Source organism: Hakea prostrata, unplaced genomic scaffold (assembly GCF_041222555.1).
Source record: "Hakea prostrata isolate BN-2017 unplaced genomic scaffold, UWA_Hpros_2 contig_94, whole genome shotgun sequence".
Classification (NCBI taxonomy): Eukaryota; Viridiplantae; Streptophyta; class Magnoliopsida; order Proteales; family Proteaceae; genus Hakea; species Hakea prostrata.
The window spans coordinates 166,059-180,097 of record NW_028291213.1 but is presented as its reverse complement, the minus strand read 5'-3'; the positions used below and the strand labels follow the sequence as shown (position 1 = coordinate 180,097).

Below are 14,039 nucleotides of genomic sequence, written 5' to 3'. Positions count from 1 at the left end.
ATAAAGCGGTGGATGGGCGACCAAAGCTCCCGCTCGGACACTTAAGCAACACTTTAAGCGACAAAGCGACCACTTTATTGACTTCAAAAAAAAAAAAAAAAGCAACAGTTGCTTTGACCTGCCAAGGACCGCCCGAACACTTAAGCGATGCCTTGACAAATATGTACGTGAGGATTAGTGTCCCATGTTTTCTCAGTGTAGCATGAAGAGTAGATGATCAATGCATGGCTAGGAATGTCCCATGTCGAGGCCCTACCTAATCGGGGTAATAGAAAGATGGGTAACCCATAGTGATTGTGAGGGCGGTGTCGTATAGAGGACACATGTCTAGTAGTATGTTTGGTTTCCAAAGGGACGGCCAAATACGTGAGGGCCATATGACAATGACAAGGCACCATTAACCAGATTGTGTTTGTTGTTTCCAACGAGACAACCGAATCTGCAAGGGGCATATGGCAATCGAGTAGGGTTAAAGATAAAGAGCTAGCCTCAAAGCGATGATCGAATCCATGAGGGGTTGGTTGCTAGAAGATACATGATAATATGTGGTAAACCAGCATTCATATTATTAACATGTTAATTCGGTGGCATACAAGACAACATTCATTTTGCATTGACTTGTTGTGTTCCCCTCACGAGTTTAGTGGAACTCATTCCTTCGAAAACCTCTCTTTTAGATGGTGATGCAGGTATAAAGCCCATGGGAGAGCCAATGGCTGGTACAGTGGGGCAAACGTCAGGGGGAAGGAAACAGGAGATTTTGTTGCCTTACATGACACCCTTTGTGTTTGCTACACTTGCACTTATGGACCGTAGAAATATACATATTTCGTAAAGTTACTTATGAGAGAATTTCACTTTGAGACTTATGAACTTTACGTACAAACTTTGTAACTATCTTGTATTAAATATCGGGTCAATACTTTACTTATCATTAGACCTCCTTATCATGTGACAATGACATTATGATTGATTTCCTGTGCTATTAATTTATGTGTTCGAAGCTGTATATTGATTATGGTACCACATTAGTGCTCATAGGTACGAACCGGCCTGGTGTGGGGCAGGTTGTTACAGGCGGCGTACATTTGACCATACCCAGACACTAGAAGTAATTTATCTCAAGTAACTGGAAGTAGTTAAACCAGGTTCAGGTCAATAGTTGTAAAATTACTGAACATGCAGAAATCTGATGACAACCAAGTACAAATTGGTCTCGATTGGGTTTCTGATTTCTCGTGAAACCATGATTTGGAACCGTGCATGGGTTTAATTGTAATTGGAATAACTTATAATAAAGTTTGGTAAAAGCTATTACAAGGGATAGTAGTTAAGACCATGGTAGAAGATCTCGCTCTCGAGAGAGATCTCGCCACCTTGAAAAAGAGAGATCTCGATCATCTCGGTGAGATCTCGGTCGAGATATACAATTTTTTGGCATCAACTCGGTGGCCCATCTCGGTGGGTTTTAGGGTCCCAATTGGGTTGAAACTTGGTATTTAGCTTATTTAAGGCCTTTTGAACACGTTGGTGGCCTTGGATTTGTCAGAAACAACCCTATGTATGATTTCTAAGTCTACCCATAGTGTGAAACCGAAATGTAGTAGGATTAGGGAATGCAATGTTATACAACATGTAATATAGAACCTTTAAAGCATATAAATGAAAAGCAAGTATATCAAATGCTTCAACTAACTTAAATGTTATCAAAATTTCATCCATATGAGTATCACAATCTCAATTTTCAAGAATAAATAATTATACAACCATTAGAAGTTCTATATAAGTCATTAAATCATAAATTCATAAGACAAGTAGAGAATGATTGATCTTCCTTGTTGTAGATGTGCTAAGAGTAGTTGCAAGTGAAAATTCAACCAAAATCCACAAAAAAAGGCAAAAATTGAAAGTTCCAGCGAGATCCAGGGCGAGATATGGCGAGATATGGCGAGATATGGCGAGATATAGCGAGATATGGCGAGATATGGCGAGATCTCGAGCGAGATATACCAACTCGCAGATCTCGACCTCCATCTCGTCTCGCCAAGGTGAAAAAACGAGATATCTCGCGAGATCTCGGCGAGATCTCGCGAGATCTCCCACCATGGTTAAGACACAAGTGTTGAGTTAAATTAGGATACCAGATAGTTATTTAGTGTTATATCTTGAGTCTATCAATTCCCATCAGCAAAAGAGAGTAAATACAAGTTCTTTTACGAGTCTATACAGGAGATTCTACGAGCTATATGCATGTGAACACCCATATTAGTTAAGCAGATTTGAGAAGAATATTGAGCTCTTAATAAATTTGTGGCTATTGAGTTGTGCATAAGGGAATGGTATTCCCTATTTGATATCCCTCCTTCTTCTAGTACCACTCCATCTTTCTTCTCAAGTAAGATCTTTCCCCCTCTTCTCTTTCTGCTACTATTTCTACTTCTTATTATTACGTATTTCAAGTTGTTCTATGTCACATTTTCTTTTTTAACTCTCTGAGATCTGATATTGGTCTCTGAATTTCTTATTGACTGATACAGTTCCAGAAGCACTAGGACACTTCTGAAACTCCCTATTCCATTGACAGAACTAACTCAGAGTACGCCGGTCTATTTCATCAACAAAATAGATCAGTTTGTCAGAAACATTAGGTTAATTCTAGCTAAAACCAGGATTGGACTTGCCTGATGATGGGGAATGGCATTGAAACAATGAGCATTTGACCTTAATGAAATCCACAATAAATTTCAAAGAAAGCTTAATCAAACGAATAATCTCAAAACAGTATGGAAATTGCAGAAGAACAGGGGAAATGGAAGGGAAAGAAGAACTTGAAGTTGACAAACCTACCCAGGTTGGGGTCTCCCACCCGATGTATGCCACAGCTAATTGAGGCCTACGCAACCCAGAAAATTCATTAATCAAATCGGTTCTGTCCTAATGAGGCTTTTTGTAGGTACAATAAACGAAAATTCATCTATATCTAATCCAATTGTTCTATTTTCCTTTGAAATCAGCCGACGGTTGATAGACACGGATGTTGGGCCTTTTTTAATATATTTGTGTGGTCATGGGCCTATTCTATGGACCCACAAGTTTAGTGTCTAGTCTAAGTACGAGATAGTTTAATTAATTGCCTTAATAAATGAAAATTTTGCCTAATTTACAAGGGAAAAACAGTATTTTCATATGTTTTATTTCAGTTTTAAGAGTCTATATCAGTCTAGGCTACATAGTTTCTATTTTCCTTAAATTCTATTTTCCTTAAATTCTATTTTCCTATCAGTTTCTAAGTCCTAATTCCAGTAGGGCTTCTTATGTAAGGCGAAGTAAGCCCCTTCATATATTAAATTTGAGAACATATTTGAATGAACAAAAATAAGTAAATCGAACACTTTGTCCGTCTTTATTTCAGTTCAATCAATAAGTTTGAAGATTCAAAACCTATGAAGGTTCTAGGTGAAATCAAGCCTACATACCTACAATTGGCTGAAGATTAAAGTTCAGCATTCATTCTCCACCTATGTATTCCATCCTCAAGGCTCCATTTAGGTATTACTGGCAGTCTACATCGAACCCCTTCTAGTATCATTTCTTTTATGTATTTTTTTTAATTACGGACTTCTCCAGAAACCCAAATTTCAAGGTCAGATCAACGCTATATAAATTTTAGATATATCCCAAACTTTAGGTACATCATCCCCCAAAACTTAGTGACCTTAGATTCTAGTTTGACCGCATTCTAACCACCCAATTTCAAGATGTAGATAGTTTCTCGAATTTTTGTACTCCCTAGCAAGGTTGTCAAGGCGGCAAGATGACCAAAGCGATTGGGCTTCGCCTAAACGATTAGGCGACAAAGCAACGCCTAGGCGGCAATAAGGCGACCAAAGCGGTTGGGTCAAAAATTTTCAATACAACTACTTTCTATAATAAGCTAAACAAAATATTCAATAGTTACATTCATCCCAAAAAAAAGCATTCAAGAATCATAATTATGAAAAATTATTCAAAAAAAGAACACAAATATAAGTTCATTTCATTAAACCATGGTTGTCAAAGCGTCCACCTAGGCATTTATTGATTCATTGATTCTTGATGTTGACTATGGCTCATGCTTTACATTTTGTTGCCAACGGGCAAAATAGGTCCTATGTCACTTTGGGGCTTGGAGTTCCTTTGCAGTTTGGGCGTCAATTAAGCGGTTCAAAACAAGGCGGTTGAAAAACCGCCTTGCCGCCTAGGCGGACGCTTGGACAACCATGCTCCCTAGAACCCCCAATACAAGATTCTTTATATCTTCTAATTTCACTATTACCTAGATTCCTTCCAAGTTCCAACCCATTTTGGCACCTAAAGGAATTTTCCAATCTCTTGTGGGCTGAGCAAATATCATTGATACACCAAATATCATTTAAGAATGTATTATCTCTAACCAGAAAACCCTAGCCTTAACCTTTTCCTAAAAAATCATCCCTTCAGAGCTATATCACCCCCCCTATCCCATAACCAAAATTTCAAGAAACCCTTTCTCGGTCCCATATGAGTGGTTCTATTAAAAAAGATCTTAGAAGAAGTGGCCCTGATTAAATTAGGTCTGCAATAGGGTCTTGAATTGTGACAAGCACACTGAGACAAACAAGTGTTCCCTAAACAGTACTCTTTTGTTGTAAAGGGGTTGGGCATGCATCGGTTTGTTACGTGTCCAAAAGGCATGCGCCTTGGCTCAAAAGGTGTCACCACTTGGGCACCTTGGAGACCTACACTATCTAGGCAACCACCATTTTGTTCTTTTTTGTTTTTTAATTAGAAATCTAGAGATTCTAAATCCAAAGTTCTTACTAGCTGAAGCTACAGATTCTAATCTAAATGTTAAATTGAATAATGTACTAAACGTGAATCCTTTGTAACTAAGTGGAAAACAAAATAGGTAGAAAACAAAAGACAAAATCAAGGAGGTTGAACTAATTAGGGCTTGAACTTCAAGGCCTCCGTGAACCTACAACTCAAAGGCTTTTAGTTTCTGAAGGAACCATGGGAAATTGAAGTGGAAAAAGACAGCCGTCAACTTCAAAAGAACTAGCAGAAGACCCAGTGAAGACCGTGAACCTACAAGCCACAATTCGCTCCCGCCGTGAACCTACAAGCTTCAACCATAATTTCTTGTTTTTAATTATTAATTTTCTTCAGTAATTCGATTTTCTTCCTCTCCTATTGGTTGTATTTTCCCTTTTTTGGTTCACTATTTTCTCTGTTTTGTCTGCAAGCCTCGCTACTCTGTTTCAATTAGTGAAAATAAGTTTCCTTCGAGCACTCTTGTGTGTCTTTACTTTGCTTCTATCAATCAGTTTGAAGATCCAAACCTTCGAAAGGTTCTAAGCAACATCAAGCCTACACACTTGACTGGAGGAAAATCAAAGTTTGACATTCATTCTCCATCCGAGTATTCCATCCTCAAGGCTCCATTCAGGTATGGCAGACAGCCTACATCAATCCCCTTCTATTGTCATATCTTTTATCTAATTTCCCAGAAGTCCAAAAATTCAAGGTCAGACCTACGCTAACCTAACTGTTTGATCTATCCCAAACTTTAGGCACATCATCCCCCAACACAGTGACCTTAGATTCCAATTTAACCCCATTCTAACCACCAAATTTCAAGATATAGATTGTTTCTTGAATTTTCATACTCCTGACAACCCCTAAAACAAAATTCTTCATATATTCTAATTTCGCCATCTAAGTCTAGCCAACTTGGAGGATTATAACTTTATATTATTACCTATATTCCTTCCAAGTTTCAACCATTCTAGAATATACACACCCCTCCCTTTCCGCATCTCAAGAATTTATCAGCTCCCGTGGGATAAGCTAAATGTCCTTGATACCCTAAATATCGTTTAATAAAGTATAATCTTTAACCACAAAAGCCCACCCTAACCTTTTTCCCTCAAAAATCATCCCGTCACAGCCATATCACAAAGAACCCCCATATCAAATTGTTGGAATATCTCTCTTAACAGGGGAATATTTGTCATTCTCTATTAGGTGTTACTTGTATTTTCTGTCTTTTAGAAGGTCACTTATGTCCTTTCTAGTGCTGTATATATAAACCCCATGTTGGGTTTAGGGTTTCATACAAATGTAATCTGCATTGGGTGTTCGTTCTCTCTGAGATGTGATTCTTCTTCTTCTCTTTTCTTGCTCTCTGGTTTGAGGCTTGGTGGCTGGTTCCCTCTGTGTTTCAAAGGTGATCTTGTCTTCAGTTGAGCTTCATGCTGCTTGTGGATGCGTCAGTGTTGTGTGTTTCAAGGTGAGATCATTCTATGGTGTTCGGTGTTGTGATGCCATGAGTTCTTGGTTGATCTCTTGAGGGTTCTTTCTTAGAGAAATTGTATATGTTATTTGAGAGTTCCTCTGTACCCAACTTTACATTGATTTAGTTGTGCACATTATCTCGAGTCCTCTGGACTCCTCCTTGGATGTAGGTCATTTGACCAAACCAAATAAATCGCTGCCTCTTGTCTTTGATTTTGTGTTTGATCCGTTGCGCGTATAAGGGGGTTTCTTCCTAACACAAATAACCAAAATTTCAAAAAACCCTTTCCTCGTCCCATATAAGTTGGTTCTATTAAAAAGGATCTGAGGAGAAATGACCCTCATTCAAGCAAGTAGAGACAGACAAGTGTTCCCCTAAATGGTACTACAATTGTCAGGGGCTGAGCGTGTATTGCTTTGTTAGGCATCCAAAAGGCATAGGCCTTGGACACCTACACTGTGTAGGTGACCACCATTTTTTTTTTTTTAATAAAGTAATCTAGAGGTTCTAAATTGAAAGTTCTTACTGGCTGATGCTAGAGATTCTAATCTAAATGTTATCACTAGATGACGTACTAAATTCTAATTGAAGTGAGACGCATTGAATCAATTACATTATTTTTACCTTTGTATGTTAATAAAAACAAAATTAATTGTTTGAACTAAGTGGAAAACAAAAACAAAAAACAAAGTTGAAGTTGTTGAACTGATTAGGACTTGAACTTCAAGGCTTCCGTGAACCTGCAACTGCAACGTTTTTAGTTTTATAAAGGAGTCGAGAAGAACTGCAGTGGAAACTGCTGTGAACTTCAACAGAACTGGCAGAAGACCCAGAGATAGCCATGCAACTGCCATGAACCTGCAAGCCTCAATGAACCAACAAGCCTCGAACATTTAGTTCGTGAAAAGTTCCCATTGTAAGAGCTAAGTAGCCTTCGTTTTATTCCCTAAACAGACTCAATTTAGGACTCCCAATCCAATTAGGACTTCTCCTATCTAATTATAAATAGCCCCTTAATTCAATGGAAGGCCTACAGTTCAGATTATTAATTAATTGCTTCAGCTTGGGGAGCTTTTTATGAGTGTTTGCTGTTGCAACTTCTTGTTTGGTTTAATATGACCCCAAGATTTCGAAGAGACCCCATGATTCTAAGGTGTGATCAAGACTAGGTACTCACAGTGGCTGAATTGACACCCCTTAAGACTCCCATCTCCACGCAAACAAGCACCTAGGCTCCCCATCCAAGTATGGGCAGTGTGCCCCACCGCCCTAGTTCAAATCCCCTTTATGTTTTACACCCACAATCCCCAGGTCAAATCACTTTGTTTCCCTTCATTATCAAGAAACCTCAAATCTCATAAGCCCCCCCCCCCCCCCCAAAAAAAAAAAAAACCAACATCCTCTCATATTACAGCCACAATACCACCATCAAAGCCCCTTCCTTTTATCCCAGTTTCACCCTGTTCTGACCAGCCAAATATTAATTCTTCCAGTGACTTGAAACCCTAACATCAAGAATCTTCAAGCCTTGGCATTTAACCATCCAAATTTGATGAATTATGTTGAGCATCACCTATGTAACAATCTCTAGGTTCAATCCATGTTTCATCCAACTCTGTATCGGTTAGACACCCCTCCTCAACAAATCCCAAAACAAAAAAAATTTCAAGAGAATTACCCCATATCTCCCTAAGTAAACCCCGTATTCCAGAACACCCCTTGAAACCTAACCTAATCTCTTTGAAGCCTAACCTAACCATCTCACTTGAAATCTCCAAGCAATTGTACATAAAGCATCTCCATCATTACCGCCAGCAAAACCATCCCATCATATCTCAAACCTTAGGAGTTAGGACCCTACCCATAAAAGATTGTAATTCACTTCTTGAGACTCCCTGCAAAACAAATCTCCCAATTTACTGTACAATCTATAACTTACTACAGCTCAAAGTACTGAATAAACCTACTACAATGATCTTACTTATTAAATAAAATTATTCAAGACAACTTAGAAACATCAGTTAAAATTTCTCATCCAGACAAGAACAAGAACGGCTCAGAATGATCTCCGTAGATGACTACAAATAGTTACATTTATTTATTAAGCATAAAAATTCAACAAGACATCGACTCAGTTGATTATGATTTACCAAGACTTCAAGAAGTGAACATTCAATTTATTTAAGATTATAAAATCCATGAACAATCAGCTCAGCTGACTCTCTTGTTTCTTACGCATAACTAAACCCAGAAAAAATCATCTTGCTCAGGAACTAAAATCTGTGAGGTGATATTTACTGGTCAACCCTCTAAAAAGATAATAGATTCTGATCACTACAGAGTCCACTATGCAACAAGCTGCAGGGATTTCTCAACGTAGTACACATCCTCGTTAATAATGTCAAAATTCCAACTACGAAAGGAATCCCAAAGTTCCACAAACTTAATACCCGAATCCTATCTTACTTCTCTCAAATACTTCACATGGTTCTATCTTCTATTTGTATTTCCTTTCTTTGTCATTTAACCAAGTGATATAATCCCTTGTACTGGTAGATTGGTAACATCCATGACAACCTAATCCATATATCAAGACTGATCTTAATCCTCCAACAACTAATACCTGATTGTTTCTCGAAAGAAATAATATTTCTTGCTTGTCGACGACTGAATCAGGTTGCTCCTCTAATAATAGGATCCTTACACATGAACTCTTTCCCCACCTCACCAGAGCTCACCAACCACGACAGAAGGAAAGATATAGTCCATTCGACAAAATTAATAAACAATTCAGTCCTCATGGACGACTAAATAATGTTGATTATCGGAATAGAGAGTTGTACACTACCGTAATAAACTAACGTTTAGATTTTAGAGGGAAGAAAACTATAACGATGATCCGATGATCTAAGTGGCGCACAAATAGAAATGAATTGGGAAAACAAGGGGAATTCGAACTAAATAAACGGCGAACCAATCGAGGAGAAAAGAAAAGAAACCAGTGGAGAGAATGTCTAAACAGATCCAGGAAATAAATCAAAGAAGATGATACACTGTACCTGCAAAAGTGAGTAATTCAATCGACGACTAGATTTTCGATTCCATTGGGAAAAATCGCAAACCAGAGCAGCGACTGGTACTGCGAGAATCTCTCACGCGCTCTCTTTCTGTCTCGCTGTCGAGTCTCCAGGTTAAAAAATGAAGTCTTGCAGACGACGCAAGTCGCAAACCATTTCTTTCGTACCGCAGCTCTTCCCAAAAATTACGGCAAAAAAACAAAAATGTAGACACTGACGGTACCATCATATCGTACATTTATGACTTGGTTACAACCGTCAGATTGGAATTGACCTTTGACCTCATCCGGTGGAGCTTTTTGTAGGGTTGGGAATTATTTGGTAGATTAAAGGCTCTAGAATTTATTTTATTTTTTTGTTCTTCTTTTTTGAGTCAAAACTCAAAAGACGTCATTTTCTTTTTTGGGAAAGAAAAGACATCATTTTCGTTACAATGAGAAAGGAAGGCCCCACAATATTATCAGATAACGTTCACTAATCATTAGTAATATAAACATATTTTATTTATTTATTTATTTATTTATTTATTACCTAATTGTTTCTTGGTAGATTTTTTTTTTCCTTCAATTCTTGTTAAATTTGATACGATCCCATTTTAGATACTATAACATAATATATTGTTCCACCTAAGGTTTAAAGTATTTCACGATACCATATGATACTAGCCGATACGTACCCATATTTGACCCAACCGATACGATACATCTCGATACGTCTCTCTATTGAATTACGCTAAAATGCATTAGCTAGAGCGATACAATACTTTTGCGACGATACGTCTCGAGACGATTACGTCTCTTAAAATCCGATACGGTGATACGATCCGATACAATACTCGACACCAATACTTTAAACCTTGGTTCCACCCTGTTGAAATAAGTGCAACCAAAAAATTAATAATGTTATTTACAATATGAAAACAACAAAACTCATTTCTTCTATATTATTTCCTAACCTATTTTATTGGACTATTCTATAATTTTTATCTAGTAACTTTCATTGAGGATATAGAAGAACAAGGGATTTGCCCTGGATATCGAATTTGCACTTGTTCAATAAGTCAAATGGTGAAAGTGGGCAGACCATGTGGGTTAGGCAGCCACCTTCAACGATCAACTCCGTATGTGAAAGCAATACCTTCCCCAGCAGTTGGCTTGCTAAGGACTCTAAACTAAAGAAGAAGATAAATTTGTGTATAGGGGTGGGAAGGATTTAGTTAACCTTGGTTGAAATAGGTTTACAGTGTATAGAGACTAACCTGTTAGAGATCGTCCATTGGATCTTCGACTCTTCCCCACTCAACACGCCAGTGTCCTTGTTGGAGTAAGTCTCGACGCAATATTTAATTTCCTTGTCTAATTGCCACTCTCCTTAGTGGATGCATCATCCATGTTTATCTCAAGAATCTCGATTCTATGGGACACGGTTTATGCCCACATGTCATTTCCTATTACGGCACCGGTGTTCCTGAGCTCTGGCCTTTCGCATCTTGAAGGTGTAGGTTCATTCCCGACCTCGCACTATCTTTTCCCAAAGAAGCAAGGGGTCAAGCTTCCCAATCCACTCGGTTGGTTTAGCCAATCGGACTATCGGTCCAAGGTTGAGCCAGTATATGTACAACAGTGAGTAATTTGGGAATTAAGAATGGTACTAGTGATGCAAGTTTCTTCATAGAATGAAAGGTTAATTATATAACGGACGAGTTTCTTTTTCTTTTTGGTACTCGTCATATTTATTAATCTTTTATTTATTTCTTACTTTAAATTCATCCTTTTAGTTTAAATGAATAAAGAATCTATTTGGGACTCTTTGGATTTATGCTTATTTACAACTCCCAAAGCATTTTTCTCGCTTATTACGCCATTCATCTTCTCTGAGTGCCTAGGTATCTATTGGGGAATTGACCTCACTAGCCCTAGGATATTCACTTGGGAATTGACCCACTACCCTTAAGGTGTTTTGATGATAACAAAGACATATATTCATGTGCTAAACATACTTCTGTGACTAAGAGAAGCATAGCTATACATAAACACTACATCCTCAAATAGGGAGTGTGCATTGCACGGAAGCTGTCCTGAAGCAACACAAAGAAGATCTATGAGGACCAAAGGTGTTGAAGAGCAAGAAATGGACTTCAGCATGTGCAAAAACATAATGAAGACTCAAGAGTGTTGAAGAAACTCATTTGTAATTCCATGTATTTTATTTATTTATGGAAAGTGGCACATGTAATTGCATGGAAAGATGAAGTTAGGCATTTTAGGGAAAAAGGGTAAATTAGGTCAATCATTAGGGGTTGTAAACCAAATTCCCTCTTACTTTACTGAGTTCTTTAGAACTTATTCCTTGTTGAGTTTCTTGTTTCTTCAAATGATTATGCAAGAGCATGAAGATATCCCGTATCCATAGGATAACGCCATGAAGAAATACTTTGGAGATGCCAGTGGGAGTTGATTACGATGAGCATGAAGTTTCATGTGGATGATTGTAGTGCTCTTACATCACCCATTAATAAGGATAGAGCTTTGGTCTTGTGTCATTAGGATAAAGTGATGAAGGAGGGTTTCATGACCCCTTTCATAGAACAATTAAAGAAGACTAATAAAATGCTTGAGGATAATTATAAACAATAAGGATGCATTTTCTTTGCTTCTGCTCACTCTATTTCAATTATTCCTTATCATTCATTTTTGGGAATATAGAACCTTTTTATTGTTATTAAATGATGAACTGTTTAGTTCGTGCACTTATAATGGAATTGGTGCTTTATTTATTATTGATAGTGTTTTTGGATCTTGTAGCTATGGATCACATCCATGGGGGAGGATCTAATACTATTGAGTGGGGTGTGACACCAATGTTCTCCACTCCCCTTGAGCTCTCAACTTCCAACAATGATAAATAATTGGTTTGTGAGGCGAAGAGCAATAAAATAGGGCTTTCAAAGTGAAAATCTCAAAAATGCCCTTTTCTAGGTAAGGGCAGTTGATCAACTGGATCAACCGCCTCTAAGTGACTGCCCCTCTAATTTAGTCATCGAAAAGGGGTTTTCATCAAGCTTCGATTGGTAGACTCTCCTAAACTTGTTTGAATCAGTGTAACATTTACTTGGGCATTGGAGTCTTCCAACCTCGATTTTTGTGTGTGCCGAATCTACTTCCAAAACCTTTTGGGTTGGCTTTATCTCTTCTCCCAAAGTCTTTTATAGTGATCATGCCATCTCGTTCGTCATCTGCGTCCATGGGTTTGACTCCCGAATCTATGATCTTGCCTCGGATGGCCCACAATTGCCTTCTATCGACAATTCGGGTTCTTAAACCTGCAGTGTTAGGTTTCCAGGTTAAGATTCTAGGGGATTTCAAACACCCAGTCATATATATATTGTAGGTCTAGACCTAGGAGAGCTAGTGCTGCCATGATGTGTGCCCTAAGGATGAATCCCACAAGTCAACCTATTGATATGGAGATAGAGGATCCATCCTAGGCAACCATACAAGAGGATATGATAAGTGGCTCGCACCTAAATTGGATGTGGAGATGGATAGTTAGATTCCAAGAATTGCACCTATGAGATGGTTCCATTAGGTAAAATTCCATCTTGTGTAATTTAATTACGTAAGTACTATGTATACATATATGGGTTGAGTAGCAGTGGTAATGAAACCCCAACATAGTTCTTATGAATGGCCTACGGGCTCAATGTTGCATTAATATGTAAAATAATAGTGTGATTGAAAACTGTCAAATTATATAAGTCTAGTTAAAAGTGATCAGTTACGGTTTCAATAATCTGGATTTTAATGTATCTAATAAGGTGTGAGCCTTTGATGTATAGAACATGAGGGGTAATTTTCATTTCTATGATGGCTAAAATGGAAATAACCAAAAGGGGCAATTTAATGTGCCTTAACGATGGGGCAACTGAAGGGTACCTCATTTTCAATAAATAAGGTTTGGTCCCCATAATGCATGTAGCAAAACAACATTTCTCTTTAGACATCCCATTAGCAAGAGAGAGAGAGAGAGAGAGAGAGAGAGAGAGAGAGAGAGAGAGGGAAAAAAAACTAGGGATGAAGATGAAGGGTTCACTACAACAAAAGGCGCATATAACCGTGGAATTTTCTGCAGTGAAATGTAAAGAAATCTGCAGTACTAGCCTATAGTTGCAAATTACATATAGTTTACTATCCGTTGCAACAGGCTTTGTCACAAACGTAATAGTTTCACATAAATACTGCATGTACAAGGTTGTCCATAGCTATGGTTTTTTAGTTACAGATGTCTTTGTAGCTATATCTATAGCTACAAATTGTTAGTTGCAGATGTTTTCGCATCTAACTTCTAGCTATACATATTGAAGTGACAGATTTTTTTTGCGATTATATATCATATAGCTACAGAAAATATAATTGCGGATGTTTCCACGAGTACCCTATAGCTACGAAAAATATAATTGTGGATGTTTTCGCATCTAACGTCTACTTGGACATACTATAACGACGAATGATTCTGCAGCTATGTATCCTCTAGCTACGGAAAGTATAACCTGAGATGTTATCGCGGCTACCTTATAGCTACGAAAAGTATAATTGTGAATGTTCTGCAGCTAACTTCTAACTACACTTATTGTAGCGACAGATGTT

The 14,039-nt window shown here is 37.9% G+C and overlaps 1 protein-coding gene across 1 annotated transcript in view; it reads right to left on the bottom strand.

Annotated features, from left to right (window-relative positions):
- Nucleotides 1–9,576, bottom strand: part of LOC148998924 (sphingoid long-chain bases kinase 1-like) — a 31,638-nt gene extending 22,062 nt beyond the window's left edge. Inside the window, exon 1 of the mRNA XM_089141607.1 lies at nucleotides 9,376–9,576. The gene's annotated coding sequence lies outside the window, so the exon portion shown is untranslated. The remainder of the gene's footprint in view (nucleotides 1–9,375) is intronic.
- Nucleotides 9,577–14,039: the final 4,463 nt, after the last annotated feature.